Here is a 9,148-nt window from a genome sequence, read left to right as displayed (position 1 = left end):
AAGGATCACACCGCCACAGACAGAAAACAAAAAAACTCTCACAACTGGCCTCATATACCCATCTTAGCAACACCTTGATAAATGGATGAACGACTGGCGTTGTCAAGGATTTCCCTTTACTGGCATTCACGATCAACAACCACGGAAGCCTAATTCAAAAAAGCAAACAGCATACTGCCTTGGGCAAATCTACTGCAATAGTCCTTTTAAAGGTTTTAAAAGGGAAATATGTTTCTTTAAGGCAGTGGTTCTCAACCTTCCTAATGCCACAGCGCTTTAATACAGTTCCTGTTGTGGTGACCCCCCGATGATAAAATTATTTTTGTTGCTACTTCATCACTATAATTTTGCTACTGTTTTGAATGGGGTGGCCCCTGTGAAATGGTCGTTCGACCCCCAAAGGGATCACGACCCACAGATTGAGAACTGCTGCTTTAAGGATTGAGGTACTCCAGACCCACACTGTGGTGTTTTCAATTGCCTCCTAGGCAAATGAAACTGAATGATGAATAAGGAAGATGACAGAAGACTTGATATCTTTGGATTCCAGTGTTGGTGAAGATTATTGAATATACTGTACACAACCAGCAGAACAGACAGATTTGTCTCGGAAGAAGTACAACCTGATCACTGAGAATGGTAAGGCTTCTTAGTCTTTTTGGACATATTATCAGGAGGTACCGGTCTCTGAAGGAGGACATTATGCTTGATGAAGTAAGGGACTAATGGAAGAGAGGAAGAGTCCCCAGGAGATTGACTGACACAGTGGCTGCAACCGTGCGTTCAAGCGTAACATCAATCACGAGGATGGAGCAGGACTGGGCAAAGCTTCATGCTGTTGTACCAAAGTGTGCTTGAAATCAGTCAGAATCAACTGATCGGCACAAAGCACAGATGCTAATCTGCGTGGCATCTTTATAACAGAAAAGGATATTCACAGAGTCATTCAGGGGAAGAGGTCTATGTGAAGATGGAGGCAGAAGGTAGGGCTAATCAATGCCTACTGAATTTCAGAAGCAAGAAGAGGAAGGAAGGATTCTTCCCCTCACACCTTTGGAGAGAGTTTATAGCTGGGCAAACACCTTGATTTTGGTGGCAGAACACATTATGATTTGCGCTGTTAAATGCAAAGTCAGTGGTTTGAAACTGTCAGCCACTCCGTAGGAAAAAAATGAGGTTTTCTGTTACGTGAAAGATTTACAGCCTTGCAAGCCTAAAGGGGCATTTCTACTGTGCCTTATATGGTCACTATGAATCAGAACTGACTTGGTAGCAATGAGTTGAAACTTCTGAGTTTTGAGGGAATTCATTTTTCTTAATGTAAGCCACCTAGTTTGTAGTCATTTCTTATAACAGTCCTAGGAAACTGAGACAGTGGGCAAGCGAGCTTGTTGTTGCTAGGTGCCGTTGAGTCAGCTTCCACCCAGAGCGACACTGTGCGCAACAGAATGAAACACTGTACAGTCCTGCGCCATCCTCACAGTTATTCTGTGCCTGAGCCCATTGATGCAGCGGTTGTGTCAATTCATCTCATTGAGAGCTTCCTCGTTTTCAACACCTTGACACTTTATAAAAAATGATGTCCTTCTCCAGGGACTGGTCTCTCCTGACAATATGTCCAAAGTATGTAAGATGAAGTCTTGTCATTCTTGCCTTTTAGAAGCACTCTGGCCTTTCTTCTTCCAATACAGATTAGTTTGTCCTTTTAGCAGTCCATGGTACTTTCAATATTCTTCTCTGGCACAGTTCAAAAGCATCGGTTCTTCTACGGTCTTCCTTATTCAGTGTCTAACTTTCACATGCATATGATGCAATGAAGAATACCATGGCTTGGGTAAGGTGCACCTTAATTCCCAAAGTAACATCCTTGCTCTTCATTACTCTAAACGAGGTCTTGGGCAGCAGATTTACCTAGTGCAATATGTCTTTTGATCTTTGGACTGCTGCTTCCATGAGCATTGATTGTGGATCAAGTAAGACAAAATCCTTGACAACGTCAACCTTTTCTCCATGTATCATGATGTTACCTATTGGTCTAGGTGGTAGTTACATAATCTGTTGTCAATTTGAGACTTACGATTGAAGGGGTAGAGTATAGCCTGCCAATCAAGTCACAGGTGATGACTACATTTGGAGGTGCTAGGGAGATAAATAGCTCATTGGAGGTGGGACACACGCTCACTCCTTGTGAGACATTGCAGCTGACAAGGCACATGGAGCTACGTAAGAGACCTAGAGCTGAAGGAGCCACATGGAGACCCCTGACAGCACTGAGATGCCTCTACTGCCACTGGATCCACAAGACTTTCCACCCACTGACCTGTAATCAACCTGCATTCAGCATCATTGCATGTGTTTTGTGACTTTGAAGAGAAATTTATGGATTGATATCAGACATATGGGCTAATACCGGATTTATGGAATTGATCTGGACTAGGATGGGATGTTTTCTTAATATTCAATTGTTCTTGTATATAAAGCTCTTTCTTTTATTTATTTATTTATTTTCCTGTTATTGGGGGCTCTTAAATCTCTTATCACAATCCATACATTTATCTAGTGTGTCAAGCACATTTGCATATATGCTACCATCATCATTTTCAAAGCATTTTCTTCCCACTTGAGCCCCTGATATCAGTTTCCCATTTCTTCCCCTCCCTCCCCCGCTCTCCTTCCCTCATGAACCCTTGATAAATGAGTGTCTATGAATTTGTTTCTCTCACCTACCCAGACAATACAGTCTAGTTGCAAAGATTTTGGCCTTCCTTATATTGAGTTGTAATACATACACATGGCTACAACTCTTGATCTTCATCAACAAGTGCTTCAAGTCCTCCTTACTTTCAGCAAGCAAAGTTGTATCATCTGCATATTTCAGGTTGCTAATAAGCCTTCCTCCAATCCTGATGCTATACTCTTTCATATTATCCAGCTTATCTGATGATTTGCTCAGTATATCGATTCAACAAATATGGTGAGGGGATACAACCCTGACGGAGATAGTTAGTTTATTGTGCCAGCCTGGCCGATAAACACAAGTGGGATTAATTGAAGGGCGGAGAGATAAATAGCTCGGTGAGCCTCCCCTTTCTTGTCTCTCGCTCTTTGATCATCGGACCAGTGTGTGGCTGCCTTGCTTGTTCTGTGCCTCAATTTACAGGCTACACTACCTGTGGGATGCCTAGACTGTGGACTGTGTCACCGTAAGTTGAGGTCCCTTTAAGACCACGTGATTGAAATTTACATCTCTTGAGCTGGGGACTGACTGTTGGTGACCTGGCTGACTGTTGGTGACCTGCCTTGTTGTTTTGCTGCCTGTGCTGGGATAGCCGAGCTCTCTCTACAGAGGACTACCTAGCAGCCCTCAAGAAGCAAAGGACTGCCAGCGTCTCACAACTCTCTCTCACAGGAGTGAGTTGCACTCAGCCATTTGTAGTGATTTATAACTGTTTATAACTTTAACTGTTCGTTTCTTATATTATAATATCTATCTATCTTATATAATTTAACAGTTCATTTCTTGTGTTATATATTTATCTATCTTTATAAATATATATATAAAATTACTAGCCATTTGGTTTTGTCTCTCTAGAGAACCCTGTCTAACACACTGACATACAACTTTCCTGATTTTAAACCACTCAGTAGTCCCTGATTCTGTTCCCACAACTGTCTCTTGATCCATGTACAAGTTCTAAATGAGCTCAACGAAGTGTTCTGTAATTTCTATTCTTCTCAGGGCTATCCACAGTTTATCATGGTCCACACAGTCAAGTGGTTTTGCAAGGAAACATAAGTAAAACTTTCCGATATTCTCTGCTTTGAGCTGAGATCCATCTGTCATCACCAATGATAGCCCTTGTGCCATGTCCTCTTCTGAATCTGGTCTGAACTTCTGGCAGCTCCCTGTCAATGTGCTGATGCAACCTTTGTCGAATGATCTTAAGCAAAATTTTAACTTGTGTGTGATATCAATGATATTCTCTATTTTGAGCATTCTGTTGGGTTACCTTTTTTAGGAATGGGCACAAATATGAATCTCTGATATTCACTTGTCCACGTAGCTATCTTCCAAATTTCTTGGCATAAATGAGTGATTCCTTGCACATTTCTAAAACATTTCCATGGGTATTCTGTCAGTTCCTGAAGGCTTGTGTTTGACTAACATCTTCAGTGTAATGTGAACTTCTTCTGTCAGCACCACTGGTTCTTGCTCATATGCTCCCTCCTGAAAGAGTGGGCTGTTGACTTGTTCTTTTTGGTACAGTGACTCTGTATTCTTTCCCTCTTCCCTTGAAGCTTTCTGTGTCATTCAATATTTTGTTTATGGAATCTTTCAAAATGGTAATTTGAGGCTTGAATTTTTTCTTGAGTTCTTTCAGGCTCAGATATGCTGAGCATAGTCTTCCCTTTGGGTCTTCTAATTCTAAATCCTTGCACATTTTGTTATCATATTTGCCTTTGTCTTCTTAAGTTGCCCTTTGAAATTTTCTATTCAGGCATGCAGAGAGCCAATTGTTTGACATAAATGTTCTGATATCTTTTCCAGCAAGAGGGTAGATCTCCATCCTGCAGAAATTCAAGAACAAACATCTATGATGTGCTCTCATGCTGTGAGGCAGTCATGTAACATGCACTCAAACAACTTTGAAAGAGCATTTTTAATCCTGAGATGGTGAGCACTTCATCATGCAGCACGAATTTGGCCTTCAGCCAAATGCTTGAAATGAGAAAACATAGCCCAGTTATCAAGAAAACAGATTTTAGAGGCAGACGGCTTTGGTACAAAATCTAGGCCCACTACTTGCTATTTGTTTAACACTGGGGAGCTGTTCAGTTTTATAAGGTCTCTTTTTCTTCATTTAAAAAATGTGGGCAAGAACCATCACTTTATAGGGTGACCGTGAAAATAGGATAAAGTAATGGAAATGACCCCTTCATAGTGCATGCTGGCCATTGCTAATTTTAAATATTTTTTGAGTATTGACATAGTACAAGATGCAACATCTTTGTTTTACTTAGACCACAAGTCATCTAAGTAAGACTGGCTAAGTTTTCATTTCATTGCAGGGGTTGAGAACTCTGTCACTTCCAAATTGCATTACAATGGAGAAAGGAAATGCTTATTAGTGTCCATGGCATTTAGGGTTTCTTGATTGTTTTTCTTATGTAAAGCTTCTTGCTGGAGACCTGACAGGGCTCTAATCAAGGATTACTCTTTCAGGCATTTATTTTTATTCCACTCAGGAACAGCAATAATCATATTCCTAATTAAGTTAATTATGCTTCAGAAGTCAGCCACAATGTGCATGTGTTTCTCTGGGGCCCAGCACGTGCCCAGAAAGTACTTATTGGAAACCGCAGGTTTTTCTTTGGAGAGTAAGAAAATTGGAGGCAAAAGGTAGTTAAGGTTTTGCCTAAACACATTTGCTCTGATTTGATTTGAGTGGACCATGTCTGGCAAGAAGGAGGCCACTGTGTCAGTTAGTGCAACCCTTCCTGGATCGGACGGGAGCACTCGGATGAGTTCCATTATCACTATGAATTGGGAGGTGTCCAGGCCTGTTTGGCGAGTCTATGGCCCCCAGGCAGACCCACTCACTGTCCCTCACACTTCTAACTGTGGGAACAGTAGCCTGCTGGCAGCCTCAGCGTGTTCATGCAGGTTCTCATTTAAATAGGAGCATTTGATTACCGAGAGACAGCGCCTCTTCCTATTCTCGACGTTTCCCATACCATGGGTGGGGGTGGCAGCTGTTTCACCGAATGCTGGGCGAACCTGACAGACAGATGCTTATGATGCCTTTCTGATGGCTTTCTAAATGCCGCTTGCAAAGGATTCAGATTTCATCAACTTCAAAGATGCAGAAAGGGGAAGATTGCCGGGACCAGCAGTCTTTTTTTTTGCAGAGCGGTCTGCTGATGGGATGTTGGCTGTGTGTGTTTTGCACCTTTTGGGGGTTGGTTTCATTAACTGTCACCATGAAAGGAGTCCGTTTTGGGATTGCCTTTGTCCCTTGGAAGCCTGGGACTCTAGGAGAGGAAAACAATTCACGAAGCAAAGCCTTGTCAACAGATGTGACAGATTCAGCATGAGTTTGAAAAGAAGTATGTATGTTTTCTATACAGTGAATTTTGTGAATGAATCCACTACTGAGTGTCTGGAAACACTGGGTTCTTCTGACTCATGGATGGGTTGAGGCAGAACTGTCCACAGGGTTTTTTGGCGATAAATTTTATGGAAGCAAATTGTTGCCAGGTCTTCCTTGGGTGGTGCCACCTTTTAGGCTCGTGGCTGAGTGAAAATCCTTTGTGCCATTGTGTCTTTGATACTCTATTTTATGACAGTCCAGTTATGAGGGAAGGTAATAAGCATTTTACAAAAGTTAGGCCCTGATTTTCTGGTTGTCTGACATTCCACATTTTTGACAATAGTTAAAAATCTACTGGTTTACCTAAAAGCCAAGTAGGAACCTTGTGTTCTGAGTGAGAAATTGCTTCTCAACTGAGTCCCAAGTTTGTGAACCTTCTCACTTCATTCCACTCTCCAGACAATTAAAGTTATAAGTTGGGGGGAGGGGTCGTTTGCCTGTGAGAGTGCTAACAGGGCATAGACAGGATACAGAAGTCTCCAGGATACAGAAGCATCGATCCTGGAGCGTCTAATTACTGCAGTTTGAGTGCTGAGGCCCACATGAATGGCCTTGGGTAGGTGGGTCTTTCCTTGAAGAACAAAATCTCTGTTTGGGTTGGGATAGGGCAAGTCCTTTCCTAGTTGAAAATCCCTAACCCAATCAGCTTCACCTGTGTTTGAAATGGTGTAATCCAACCCATACTACCCAGAAACACATCTAGGTATGGAGATAAGCCGACTGCAGGGGAACCAGCCCAATAGGCAGTCTCCAAAATGACTCCTGCAGCCCAAGGAGTATGTGGTCCCTCAGGTTTTACACAGTATGGGGTTTTGTGTAATAATCTTGGCTTTGGGATATTGAGCCAATGTGAGAAGTGGGTGAGTATATATATATATATAGGTAAGGTGACTTACATTGGTTCCCGAGAGTCTGTCAATGTGACCTGTTGTTTTAAGGTGCCATCAAGTCAGCTCTTACATCATGCACAACAGAAGGAAACACTGAATGGTCCTGCGCCATCCTCACAATGGTTCCTATGCTGAGCCCATTGTTACAGCCAGTGTCCATCCATCTCCTGGAGGGCCTTCCTCTTTTTCTCTGCTCTTCCACTTTACTAAAAATGATGTCCTTGGGGCAGGGAGCAGGAAGACATGGGGAGCTGATACCAGGGGCTCAAGTGGGAAGAGAATATTTTGAAAATGATGATGGTGGCATATGTGTAAATGTACTTGACACATTGGAGGATGTATGGATTGTGAGAATAGATGTAAGAGCCCCTAATAAAAGTATTAAAAAATGATGTCATTCCTCAGGGACTGATTGCTCCTCACAATATGTCCTTGCCTCTATGGGGCACTCTGGCCTTACTTCTTCCAATAAAGATTGGTTTGACCTTTCAGCAATCCATGGTACTTTCAATACTCTTCTCCAGCACAATTTAAATGCATCCATTCTTCTAAGGTCCTCCTTATTCAATATCCAACTTTCACATGCATGAGGCAACGGAGCATACCTTGGCTTAGGTCAGAGGCACCTTAGTCCCCAAAGTAACATCCTTGCTCTTCAATACTCTAAAAGAGGTCTTGGGCAGCAGATTTACCTAGTGCAATATGTCTTTTGATCTCTTGACTAATGCTTCCGTGAGAAGTGATTGTGGATCCATGTAAGACAAAATCCTTGACAACTTCAACCTCTTCTCTATTTATCATGATGTTACATATGGGTCCATTTGTGAGTATTTTGGTCTTCCTTATGTTGAGTTGTGTGGTAGTTACATAATTTCATGTCAACTTGATTAATAACTGTAGAGATGGAAGCTAGCCTGACAATCAGGTCACAGCCTGATAATGCCTTCTTATGGGCATGGCCTTCTCATAAGGATTCTGGGAATTTCCTCTCTCTCTTTTACCTTTCTGCTGGTGAACCACTCAGAGTCCTGCTGGAAACTGCCAGAAAACTGGAGATTTGTCCATGGACATTGGAGCCACAAGACTTTGTACCCACTTACCGGTGATCTCCCGCATTCTGCCTCATTGCTTCAGGCTACACAAGTCCAAGGAGGGATTTATGGACTAGTATCAGTCTTATGGACTTGATCTGGACTGACTGGCATGTTTTACAGCTATATAACTACTTCTTGATATAAGCCTTGTCTTATGCATATATAAGTGTTCCTGGATTTGTTTCTCTAGTCAGCTCAGCCTAACACAAGCTGTGATTCATACTGAAGGCTATAATTCTTGATCTTCATAAGAGAGTGTTTCAATTCCTCCTCAATGTCAGCAAGCAAGATTGTGTCACCTTCATACTTCAGGTTGTTGATAAGCCTTCTTCCAATCCTGATGCTGCGTTCTTCTTGATACAATCCAGTTTCTGTGATGATTTTTTCAGCATACAGATTGAACAAGTATGGTGAGAGGATAATGTGACTTGGGCAATGCATATTTTTTTAATGCCCCATTTAGAAACACTACTACCTTTCTTCAGTTTCTTATGTAGGTCTTTTACAAAACGAATAATTTATTCCTAGTGTGACTAATTTACAACTAATTAAACTAATTAAATTACTAAAATTTTAAGTGGAGTTTAATAGATGCTTAAACTACCTTGTCAAGCAAATCAGAAGATTTCTTAAGTTTACTCTAAGTTAATCTTCGGTTAATGGACTCGACTAAAAACGTGTATTTTTGCTGTGTCCATTTAAACGTCATTAGCAATTAATCATCTGACTGATTTGTCTAACTAACTTCTCAGTTATGTGAACTTGAGCATATCGTTCAGCTCCCTCAGCCTCATATTTCTCAGAGGCAAAGTGGAGGAACTCGTGTTGCTGGTTGTCAGGTGCTGCGGAGTCTTTCCTAACTCTTAACGACCATATGTACAATAGAACGAAACGCTGCCAGCTCCTGAACCATCAGCACAATTATTGCGGTTTGTGTCAGTCAACATTTCCAAAGGTCTTCCTTTTTTTCAATGGTCCTCTACATTACTAAGCATGAGTCCTTCTTCTTTTT

The sequence above is a fragment of the Echinops telfairi genome, unplaced genomic scaffold (genome assembly GCF_000313985.2).
Source record: "Echinops telfairi isolate 266 unplaced genomic scaffold, ASM31398v2 ScPeMD7_3533;HRSCAF=4204_0, whole genome shotgun sequence".
NCBI classification, from domain to species: Eukaryota; Metazoa; Chordata; class Mammalia; order Afrosoricida; family Tenrecidae; genus Echinops; species Echinops telfairi.
Note: the sequence above shows the minus strand (reverse complement) of the source record.